Genomic DNA, 12860 nt, shown 5'->3' with positions numbered 1-12860 from the left:
TTGAAATCACAAGCTTTCAGAGCACCGCGCCTTCGTCTGGTGAAGTCACTTTGAAGGGGCAGTGCTTCAAAAGCTTGTGATTTCAAAAAAACCTGTTGGACTATAACCTGGTGTCATGTAACTTCTGATTTTAATGGCAGTGGAGAACACAATTGTGTGTGTGTGTGTCTGTGTGTGTGTGTGTGTCTGTATGTGTGTGTGTGTGTGTCTGTATGTGTGTGTGTGTGTGTGTCTGTGTGTCTGTGTGTATATATGTATGTGTGTGTTTACATTAATGCCAATTGTGATAAGGACACAAAGAGTCTGCAAAGAGATATTGATACATTCACTGATTGGGTAAATATTTGGCAGATGGAGTATAATGTGGCAAAAGGTGACCTTATCAACTTTGGTTCTAAGAACTGAAAAGCAGAACATTGTTTAAATTGACTGCAGAATGCTATTGTACAGAGGAATCTCGGTATGTCAATCTCAAGTACAATGTTGATCTTTATTGCAAAGGGGCCTGAGTATAAAAGAAGGAAAAACTCTTTACAAATGTACAGAACATTAATGAGACCACACCAAATGTACGGCATACATTATCGGACAGCTTACTTCAGGAGGATATACATGAATTGGAATGAGTTAGAGATGATTCACTGGGCTGATTCCTGGGTCGTAAGGGATCTTTTATGAGGAAAGGTTAAGCAGTTTGCACCTTCCTCTGAGAGACCTGCACAGAGAGCACATAGAGTCATAGAGATATACAGCATGGAAATAGAGCCTTTGATCCAACTCATCCATGCCGACCAGATATCCTAAACTGATCTAGTCCCATTTGCCAGCATTTGGCCCATATCCCTCTAAATCCTTCCTATTCATGCGCACATCCAGATGCCTTTTAAATGTTTAAGTGTACCATGGGGAGGATGTTTCCATTAGTGGGAAGAGACAAGGACCTGATGGCACAGCCTCAGAGTGAAAGGATGATCCTTTGTAACTGAGATAAGGAGGAATTTCTTCAGCCAGGAGGTGGTGAATCTGTGGAACTCATTGTTATAAAAGGCTGTGGAGGCCAAATTATTTACTTATTTAAGACCGAGATAGATGGTTCTTGATCAGTCGGTGGATCAAGGGTTCCGGAGCGAAGACGGGAGAATGGGATTGATCGAATGATCGAATGGTGGAGCAGACTTGATGGGCCAAATGGCCTCATTCTGCTTCAAGATGTTATGGACTCATGGCCCTCGTTAGAAGTAAGAAAAATGAGGTGATCTTGTTGAAACAAAGAAGATTTTGCAGAGGCTTGACAGAGTGGATGCTGAGTTAACACAACAAGCAGTTAAACAGATGATTGGGTTAATTAATGAATTAATTGACTAAGAGAATATAAAGGTCAGGGGGGGCAGCTGTGATCTATGCATGGAAGGAGCTGTAAGATTGAATCGTTAATAACCTTGCTCCATAAAGAAAGATGTCTTGACTTTTGTCTCACCAAGTATTTTCATTCAACTGTTCCACCTTGGTGCGTATAGAAACAACAACTTTATTTCAGAGGCTGTTTCTAGGCAACCTTCAATACAGGCCACATCACTCTCAAACCAGCTTTGTCAAGTGATTAAAGCCATAAAAGCCATTGCTTATCTCCCTTTTCTTATCTACTTTCCAAAATTACATGGCTTCCAATAAAAAGCAGATCCCTTACGCTAAATACTAAATGCTTGGCTTCAGTAATTGCTGCTGAACATAACTCCCAGTGTCCTTTCAAAAGCTTTTTAATCCAGAATGTTCAAACAGTTCCATATTCCAGTTCCTCATAATTCTTAAATGCATTTACAACAGAAGTTGAACCTTAAGGTCAATGGAAAAATGGAGTGAGTATGTGGCCACAGCAAGATAACGCCTTGGTACTGTCAGTTTCTAAGAGAAACAAGATCAGGTGTAACGTATTCCCGGAGATATGGCTCAGCAATCGGACATTTAGAAATGCAGAAAGGTGATCTTTCAAATACATATGAGGCACTGTCAGATATTGATAAATTAGAAAGCAGGATGGATATTTTATAGAAGAATGTACAGTATAATGCAATTTAACAGAATATATGCAAAATTGCAAACATACTTGTTGAAAATTCTTAATTAAGTGCTTGTTTTTAAATTGTGGTGTCAGACATAGATAAACTCTATGTTCATTCCAGTATTAACTGGAGTTGGGTTTTCAGAAAGATACCCACGTTTGGAACATAGTGTCAGAAGCTTTCACCTGAGAAAGGATGTACTGGCACTGGAAGGGGTGCAGAGGAGGTTCACTAGGTTGGTCCCAGAGCTGAGAGGGTTGGCTTATGTGGGGAGATTGAGTAGGCTGTGCCTATACTCATTGAAATTTAGAAGAATGAGAAGGAATTTACAGAAACATATAAAATTATGAAGGGAATAGATAAGATAGAAGCAGGGAGATTAGTTTCACTGGTGGGTGAAACTAGAACAAGGGGGCAATGCCTCAAAATAAGGGGGGGGCAGACTTAGGGCTGATTTGAGGAGAAACCTCTTCACCCAGAGGGTTGTGAATCTGTGGAATTCCTTGCCCAGTGAAGCAGCTGAGGCAACCTCGTTAAATGTTTTTAAGGCGAAGATGGATAGCTTTTTGAACAATGAAGGAATTAAGGGTTCCGGTGAGAGGGCGGGGAAGTGCAGCTGAGTCCATGAAAAGATCAGCCATGATCTTATAGAATAGTGGAGCAGGCTTGAGAGGCCAGACAGCCTACTCCTGCTCCTGGTTCTGATGGTCTTAAGCCTTAAAAAAATTCCGGGGAAAATATTGCTTCCCAATTCAAATGGGAATCAGCAGTAATGCTAAGAATGAAGCACTGAATAGTAGCAGCAATGCGAGACTGTCCAGACTCAGGCTAAAACTGTCAATATGAAAGGAGGATCGTAATCAGAGGGAATGGGTACAGAGGTGTCTCTGGCAATTAGGACATCAACATGAATTGGGGAACTATAACACAACAATGAATGCTGGAAGTGCCCAGAATATGGTCAACATGTATTTTAGATGTGACTCAAATTATTATTATGGAATGATTTGTCCTCAATGGATTAACAAGGTTTTTTGAAATTACATGTGACACAGCATGATGGCTCAGTGGTTATCACTGCTGCCTTACAGCGCCAGGGACCAGGGTTCAATTCCAGCCTCAGGCAACTGTCTGTGGAGAGCTTGTACATTCTCCCTGTGTCTGCGTGTGTTTCCTCCGGGTGCTCTGGTTTCCTCCCACAATCTAAGGATATGCAGCTCAGGTGAATTAGCCATGCTAAATTGCCCCTGGTGTTCAGGGATGTGTAGGTTAGGTGCATTAGCCATGGGTAATAGGGTAATCTGGGTGGGTTAGTCTTCAGAGGGTCACTGTGGATGTGTTGGGTAAATTGCTCATTTCCACACTGTAGGGATTCTATGATCCAAGGTTTGGAAAGAGAAGTTGGTGATAATGATCAGGGAGAGGAAATTATACTAATTACAAAAACCTGCAGACCAGTAATAGATATTTTTGCTGGAGACTTGTTCAATTGCATTGTGTTAGACAATGGATGCACATTCAGAGTGTGTGTCATGGATTACTTAAAATGTTAATGGAATCTTTTACATAGAATATAGAAAAATACAGCACAGAACAGGCCCTTCAGCCCACGATGTTCTGCTGAGGATTAATCTTAATCTAAATTAAAATAACTTAACCTACGCACCTCCTCAATTCACAGTTGTCCATGTGTATGTTCTTCAGTTACTTGAATGTCTCTAATGACTCTGTTTCCACCACCACAGCTGGCAACGCATTCCATACAATCACAACTCTCTGCATAAAGACCTATCTCTGATGTCTCCTCTATACCTTCCTCCTAACACCTTAAAACTATGACCCCTCATGCCAGTCAATCTTGCCCTGGGGAAAATTCTCTGCCTTTTGACTTTATCCATGCCTCTCATTACCTTGTAGCCCTCGATCAGGTCTCCTCTCTTCCTCCTTCTCTCCAGAAAGAAAAGTCCAAGCTCAGTCAACCTCTCTTTGTAAGACAAGCCCTCCAGTCCAGGCAGCATCCTGGTAAACCTTCTTTGCACCCTCTCCAAAGCCTCTGTATCTTTCCTATAGTAGGGCGACCAGAACTGGACACAATATTCCAAGTGTGGTCTCACCAGGGACTTTCAGAGCTCAGCAAAACCTCGCGGCTCTTAAACTCAATCCCCCTGTTAATGAAAGCCAAAACACCATATGCTTTCTTAACAACCCTACTCATTTGGGTGGCAACTTTGAGGGATCTATGCACTTGAACACCCAGATCCTCTGTTCCTCCACACTGCCAAGAATCCTGTCTCTAATCCTATATTCAGCATTCAAGTTCGACCTTCCAAAATGCATCACTTCGCATTTATCCAGGTTGAACTCCATCTGCCATTTCTCAGCCCAGCTCTGCATCCTGTCTATGTCATGCTGCAGACTGTTAACAGCCTTTGATACTATCAATGGCACCTCCAACCTTTGTATCATCAGCAAATTTACTAACCCATCCTTCAATCTCCTCATCCAAGTCATTTATAAAAACTACAAAGAGCAGAGGCCCAAGAATAGAGCCCTGCGAGACACCACTCAACACTGACCTCCAGGCAGAATACTTTCCATCTACAACCACTCTCTGCCTTTTGTCGGCCAACTAATTCTGAATCCAGATAGCCAAATCTTTCTGCCCATACTTCCTGACTTTGTGAATGAGCCTTCCATGGGGAACCTTATCAAATGCTTGCTGAAGTCCACATACACCACATCCATTGTCTGACCTTCATCAACCTGTCTCGTCACCTCCTCAAAGAACACAATAAGATTTGTGAGGCATGACCTGCCCTGTACAAAGCCATGCTGACTGCTTTTAATCAAACTGATGCTTTTCCAAATAGTCATAAATCCTAACCCTCAGAATTCTTTCCAAAACCTTGCTGAACATAGACGTTAGACTGACTGGTCTGTAATTACCAGGGATTTCCCTATTACCTTACTTGAAAAGAGGAACAACATTCGACTCCCTCCAATCCTCCAGTACGAGTCCTGTGGAGAGTGAGGAAGCAAAGATCTTCGACAGTGGCTTAGCAACCTCCTTTCTCACTTCCCTGAACAACCTAGGATAAATCTGGTCTGGCTCTGGGGAATTATCAATCTTAATGCTTGCCAAAATTTCCAGCACATCAACTTCCTAAATCTTGATCTGTTCACGTCTGTTTCCCAGCTCCTCAAAGTTCTCATTCACAACAAGGTCCCTTTCCTTAGTGAAAATCAAAGTAAAAAACTCATTTTGGGCTTCCCCTATCTGTTCAGACTTCACGCACAAGTTCCCTCGCTACCCCTGATTGGCCCTACCTTCTCCTGATCATTCTCTTATTCGTCACATAAGAGTAAAATGCCTTTGGGTTCTCCCTAATCCTTCCTGCCAAGCCTGTTTCTCCTCAGTCCATTTCTGAGCTCCTTTCAAGTAAGCTGTAATCCTCTAAAGCTGTGCTAGATCCTTGCTTCCTCCACCTTACGTAAGCCACCTTCTTCCTTTTGACGAGAAGCTCCTCTGTTCTTTAATCTTACCCCTTCTTACCGGTCTCAGAGGAACAAATTTGTGCATCACTCACATCAACTGCTCCTTAAACAGTCTCCACATGTCTGCTGTGCCTTTTCTGTGGAACAATTGCTCCCAGTCTGTACTTCCCAACTCCTGACTGATAGCATCATAATTTCCTTTTCCCCAATTTAATATCTTCCCTTTGTAACAGCTCCTTTCCCTCTCCAAGGCTATGGTAAATATGAAGCTGTTATGGTCACTGTCATCAAAGTGTTCTCCCACCACGAGATCTGACACCTGTCCTGGCTCATAGACGAGCATCAAATCCAAAATGGCCTCTCCCCTCGTCAGTCTGTCTACATACTGAGTAAGGAAACCCTCCTGAACACACCTGACAAAAACGGCTCCATCCAAGCCATCTGCACTTAGGAGGTTCCAGTCAATATTGAGAGTGTTGAAGTCACCATAACAATAACCCTGCTACAGCTGCATTTTTCCAAAATCTGTCAGCCTATGAGTTCTTCACAGCTGTTAGGGGGTCTGTAGAAAACCCCCAATGCGGTGGCTGCTCCCTTGCTGTTCCTAACTTCCACCCAGACTGACTCAGTAAACAAACTTTCCTCAACAACCTTCATTTCTGTAGCTGTGACACACCCTCTGATTAGCAATGCTTTATTGTAATAATAAAGATCAAAGTAAGATTGAGGAATTTGAGGGGTCACCTGGGGCACTGCAAATTTCAGGATGACAAAGTGCTGAAACTCTCCCCACCACACCCTCCCTCCCCCCACCCTCTACACCCTCACCCCACACCCCCAAAATCACTGTAAAGTAGCTGAGGCAAACCAGTTAACCAGTTAATCAGTTAACCAGTTAATCAGCATAGACATAGTATTAACTGAAATCGCTTTATCAATGTGCGGAACATCTACTAACAGGGTAGAACTGCTCATGGAATGTAACAAAGTAATTGTTTTTGGGAAGTCAGTTGATCTACAGTTCACACAATCTAGACATTATAATATCCCTTTAACAAGACCTAACTTCCCTAATCAATATATTAAAGAGGTGCAATTGGAAATTTAAATAGGAAAAAAGTCTAGTTATTTTAAAACTTATCAGTAATTTTCTCCATTCATTCTATGACTCATTTACATAAACCTAGAGGTGTAGTGGACAGCGAAGAGGGTTACCTCAGATTACAATGGGATCTTGATCAGATGGGCCAATGGGCTGAGAAGTGGCAGATGGTGTTTAATTTAGATAAATGCGAAGTGCTGCATTTTGGGAAAGCAAACCTTAGCAGGACTTATACACTCAATGGTAAGGGCCTTGGGAGTGTTGCTGAACAAAGAGATCTTGGAGTGCAGTTCATAGCTCCTTGAAAGTGGAGTTGCAGGTAGATAGGATAGTGAAGAAGGCGTTTAATATGCTTTCCTTTAATGGTCAGACGATTGAGTACAGGGAGTTGGGAGGTCATGTTGTGGCTGTACAGGACATTGGTTCTGCCACGTTTGGAATATTGCATGCAATTCTGGTCTCCTTCCTATGGGAAAGATGTTGTGAAACTTGAAAGGGTTCAGAAAAGATTTACAAGGATGTTGCCAGGGTTGGAGGATTTGAGCTATAGGGAGAGGTTGAATAGGCTGGGGCTGTTTTCCCTGGAGCTTCGGAGATTGAGGGTTGACCATATAGATATTTATAAAATCATGAGGGGCATGGATAGGATAAATAGACACAGTCTTTTCCCTGGGGTGGGGGAGTCAGAACTCGAGGGCATAGGGTTAGAGTGAAAGGGGAAAGATATAAAAGAGACCTAAGGGGCAGCTTTTTCACACAGAGGGTGGTATGTGTATGGAATGAGTTGCCTGAGGAAGTGGCAGAGTCTGGTACAATTGCAACATTTAAAAGGCATCTGGATGGGTAGATGTATAGGAAAGGTTTGGAGGGATATGGGCTGGGTGCTGGCAGGTGGGACTAGATTGGGTTGGGATATCTAGTTGGCATGGATGAGTTGGACTGAAGTGTCTGTTTCTGTGCTGTACATCTCTATGACTCTCGAAGTGGAGGTCTCAGCATTGACTCCTGTGGGATACCACTCATTACATTCTGACAAATAGAATATGACCAATTCTTGTCCATTTTCTGTTTGCTGCCAATCAGCTATCTGTATCAATATGTTATCCCCTACACCATCAGCTTTTATTTTCTACAATAGCCTTTGATTATCAAATGCCGTCTAGAAATCTAAGTAAGATCCATCCACTGGTCCCTTTTCAGCCACAGCTCATTTTACTTTCTCAAAGAACTTCATAACTTGGTTAATCATGGTTTCTCTTTCGCAAAACCATTGGTTTTCTTAATTATCTTGAAATTTTCAAAGTATTTTGCTATACTGTCTTAGTTGTAGCTTCAAACATTTTCCCTGAGACAGATGTTAAACTAATTGGCCTGCAGTTTCTGCTATTTTCCCTTTTTGAACAAAGCAGTCATACTCACTATATTTCAATCTAATAGAAACTTCCCCAAATTTTGGGAATATTGGAAAATTAAAACTGCACATCAACTATTTCAGTGGAAGTGCCTCTTTGAGGACCCTAACATTGCAATGGAACAATGGAGTATGAGATGCCACTTAAAATCTTAGTAAATCAACCAACGCAGAAATGAACACCTTCCTGAGGGTCTCACAGCAGATAGTTGGGGTTTACCTTTCATTTCAATTATGTTTTGGGTGAAATTCAACCATTTCCTTGGACAATCAGTCCCCAGCTTTTTTTAAATTATTCAGTCACAGGATGAGGGCTTTTCTGGCTGGACTTGCATTTGTTGTCCATTTATTGGGTGGCACGGTGGCTCAGTGGTTAGCACTGCTGCCTTACAGCAGTAGGGTCCCAGGTTTGATTCCAGCCTCAGGTGACTGTCTGTGTGGAGTTTGCACATTCTCTAAGGGTTTCCTCCCACAGTCCAAAGATGTGCAGGTCAGGTGAATTAGTCATGCTAAATTTCCCATAGTGTTAGGTGCATTAGTCAGAGGAAAATGGGCCTGGGTGGGTTACTCTTCAGAGGGTCAATGTGGACTTGTTGGACCAAAATGCATGTTTCCAGACTGTAGAGAATCTAATTCCCTACTTATGTGTAGGCCAGACCAGGTAAGGATGGCAGTTTCTTTTCCTAAAGAATATTGGTGAACCAGATGGATTTTTCTGTCAATTGATTCATGATCATTATCGACTCTTAATTCCTGATTTTTTATTAAATTCAAAACCACCAGCTGCTGTAGCAGGATTTGAACCTAAGGCACCCAGAGCATTACCTGGGTCTCTGTATGGAATGAGCTGCCAGAGGAAGCGATGACATCAGGTACAATCACAACATTTAAAAGGTGTCAGGATGGATGTGTGAATAGGAAGAGTTTAGAGGGATATGGGCCAAATGCTGGCAAGTGGGACTAGATCAGATTGGGATGCCTGGTCAGTGTAGACGAGTTGATTGAAGGGCCTGTTTTTGTGCTGAGTTGAGTCTATAACAGCCCAATGATAATACTCTGGGAGCTTGAGGGCAGGCTGTACTTAGTTCATATTTTCTGAGTATCTGGACACCCTGCATGCTGACAGAAAGACATTCCTTAAGGCTGGAATTTTGAAGAAATGTTGGCAAATTTAATAGCATCATATAAGGCCATCAGGAGAAAAATTTAATCCAGGGGACATGATATATTCCAAAGGTGGTGGGCAGAAGGAGCTGAACAGTACATGCAGGATTCTAGGTAGCAATGGAAAACAGTAACTTATCATGCATGGTTAGGCTGCATTCCTCAAGGTTAATTGATGAGGCTCCAGGCATTTCGCACACAGCCATCACAATTATGAGTACAGGATTATCACAGATGCAGGATTGACTCCATGTGAGTAAAGTGATATTGAGGCCTGGGACAAAACTTTGTACCCCCAGGACAATGACCAAAGGTTGGGAAATTTACACAAATACACCAGTGGACGTTTCCGGGGGTAGAAGTGTTGTGTGTTACACAGTAACCCTTTAAGACAGCTAGACGACATTGAGACACTCTAGTGTAAGAGATTTCCACTTACTCTGTATTCAGTTCTCAGCCATTCAGTCAGCAGTTAGCCTGTCTATCAGTATTCCAGTGAGTCAGTTAGTCAACTATGTATTGACTACAATAGTGATCTAAATAAGCACATAACCCAGACTGTATATATAAGTCTAACATATCATAATAGTATACATAGTTGTTAATAAATTTCCACATCCCTGACTCAATAATAACACAACTCACATAGTCGCAAATGTTTACAGAACGGAAGGAGACTCATTGTGTCCTTACCAGTCAACACAGATCTGACCACACTCCTCCCATTTCCAGCTCTTGGCCTGAAGCCCTGGAGTCTATGGCAACACAAGTGAATATCTAAATACTGCTTAAATATTATGAGATTTTCTGATTCATCCACCCTCTCAGGCAATGAGTTCCAGATTCCCAGCTCCCTCAGGATACGCAGAAATCAGAAAAAACATTCATCTCACCTCTTCTCATAGCCTTCCACTTCATATCTTAAATCTGTGACCACTAGTTTTCACACCTCCAGTATTGGAAAAAGCATTTTCCTATCCACCTTATCTATGCCATTCGAAATATTGACTGTGAATACTATAGTTCAAGTATTTAGATAGATTAGTTTTTGTCCAATGTGTGCAGGAAGGTATCCTGACACAGTATGTAGACAGGCCAACAAGGGGTAAGGCTACATTAGATTTGGTACTGGGTAAGGAACCCGGCCAGGCATTATATTTGGAGGTAGGTAAGCACTTTGGTGATAGTGACCACAATTCGATCACATTTACTTTAGCGATGGAAAGGGATAGGTAAGAGTTATAGCTGGGGGAAAGGCAATTATGATGTGATTAGGCAAGATTTAGGATGCATAGGATGGGGAAGGAAACTACAGGGAATGGGTACAGTTGAAATATGGAGTTGATTCAAGGACCAGCGACTGTGTGTCCTTGATAGGTATGTATCTGCCAGGCTGGGAGGAAGTGGATGAGCACGGGAGCTGTGATTTACTAAGGAAGTTGAATCTCTTCTCAAGAGGAAGAAGGCGGCTTATGTTAGGATGAGATGTGAAGGCTCAATTAGGGCACTTGAGAGTTACAAGTTAACCAGGAAAGACCTAAAGAGAGAGCTAAGAAGAGCCAGGAGGAGACATGAAAAGTAATTGGCGGATAGGGTCAAGAAAAACCCTAAAGCTTTCTAGAGGTATATCAGGAATAAAAGAATAACTAGAATAACATTAGGGCCGATCAAGCATGGTTGTGGGAAGCTGTGCATTGAATCAGAGGAGGTAGGGAAAGTGCTAAATGAATACTTTTCATCGGTATCCACACTAGAAAAAGACAATGTGGTTGAGGAGAACACTGAGATACAAGCTACTAGACTAGATGGGATTGAGGTTCACAAGGAGGAGGTGTTAGCAATCTTGGAAAGTGTAAAAACAGATAAGTCCCCTGGGCCAGATGGGATTTATCTGAGGATTCTCTGGGAAGCCAGGGAAGAGATTGCAGAGTCTTTGGCTTTGATCTTTATGTCATTATTGTCTCCAGAAATAGTGCTAGAAGACTGGAGGATAGCAAATGTTGTCCCCTTGTTCAAGAAGGGGAGTAGAGACAACCCTGGAAATGACAGACCTGTGAGCCTTACTTCGGATGTGGGTAAAGTATTGGAAAGGGTTATAGGAGATAGGATTTATCATCATCTAGAGAGAAATAAGTTGATTACGGAATAGTCAACACAGTTTTGTGAAGGGTAGGATGTGCCTCACAAATCTTATTGAATTCTTTGAGAAGGTGTCCAACAGGTAAATCAGTTGATGTGGTGTATATGAATTTCAGTAAGGCATTTGATAAGGTTCCCCATGGTAGGCTATTGCACCAAATATGGAGGCCTGAGGTTGAGGGTGATTTAGCGGTTTGGATCAGAAATTGGCTAACTCAAAGAAGACAGAGGGTGGTGGTTGATGGAAAATATTCATCCTGGATTTCAGTTACTATTGTGTACCACAAGGATCTGTTTTGGGTCCACTGCTGTTTGTCATTTTTATAAGTGACTTGGATGATAATGGTAAGATTCTTGGTAGTGTAGATAAGCAGAGAGATCTTGGTGTCCCGGTATCTAGACCCTTGAAAGTTGCCAACCAGGTTGATAGGAGAAAGTGAGGACTGCAGATGCTGGAGATCAGAGCTGAAAATGTGTTGCTGGAAAAGCGCAGCAGGTCAGGCAGCATCCAAGGAGCAGGAGAATCGATGTTTTGGCCTGAGCCCTTCTTCAGGAATGAGGAAAGTGTGTCCAGCAGGCTAAGATAAAAGGTAGGGAGGAGGGACTGGGGGAGGGGTGTTGGAAATGCGATAGGTGGAAGGAGGTCAAGGTGAGGGTGATAGGCCGGAGTGGGGTTGGGGGCGGAGAGGTCAGGAAGAAGATTGCAGGTTAGGAATCCCTCGAACTCAGCACCGCCTTCCTGACCTGCAATCTTCTTTCTGACCTCTCCGCCCCCAACCCCACTCCGGCCTATCACCCTCACCTTGACCTCCTTCCACCTATCGCATTTCCAACGCCCCTCCCCCAAGTCCCTCCTCCCTACCTTTTATCTTAGCCTGCTGGACACACTTTCCTCATTCCTGAAGAAGGGCTCATGCCCGAAACGTCGACTCTCCTGCTCCTTGGATGCTGCCTGACCTGCTGCGCTTTTCCAGCAACATATTTTCAACCAGATTGATAGGGTTGGATAGCAGCTGAACAAAACTCTGCTGCGGCCAGATTTTGAGTATTGCGCACAGTTCTGGTCACGACAATATTGGAAGGATGTGGAAGCTTGGAAAGGTTTCAAAGGAGATTTACCAGGATGTTCCCTGCATGGAGGGAAGGTCTTGGAGGAAAGACTGAGGGATTTGAGGTTGTTTTCATTAGGGGGAAGACTGAGAGGTGATTTAATTGAGACAGGGTGGACAGTGAGAGCCTTTTTCCTCGGATGGCGATGGCTAGCACAAGGGGACATAGCTTGAAATTGTGGGGTGATAGATATAGGACAGATGTCAAAGGTAGTTTATTTACACAGAGGCTAGTGGAATGCCATGGTTGCAATAGTAGTAGACTCACCAATTTTAAGGACATTTAAATAGTCATTGGTAGGCATATGGACGAGAATGGAATAGTGTAGGTTAGATGGGCTTCAGATTGGTTTCACAGATCGGCGCAGCATTGAGGATCG

The 12860-nt window shown here is 42.8% G+C and overlaps 1 protein-coding gene across 4 annotated transcripts in view; it reads right to left on the bottom strand.

Moving 5' to 3' along the window:
- Window positions 1-12860, bottom strand: part of LOC132828788 (cAMP-specific 3',5'-cyclic phosphodiesterase 4C-like) — a 331268-nt gene that overhangs the window by 258458 nt on the left and 59950 nt on the right. The window lies entirely within an intron of this gene.

This window comes from Hemiscyllium ocellatum, chromosome 28 (genome assembly GCF_020745735.1).
Source record: "Hemiscyllium ocellatum isolate sHemOce1 chromosome 28, sHemOce1.pat.X.cur, whole genome shotgun sequence".
NCBI lineage: Eukaryota > Metazoa > Chordata > Chondrichthyes > Orectolobiformes > Hemiscylliidae > Hemiscyllium > Hemiscyllium ocellatum.
Note: the sequence above shows the minus strand (reverse complement) of the source record. Positions and strands in the feature narration are given on the sequence as shown.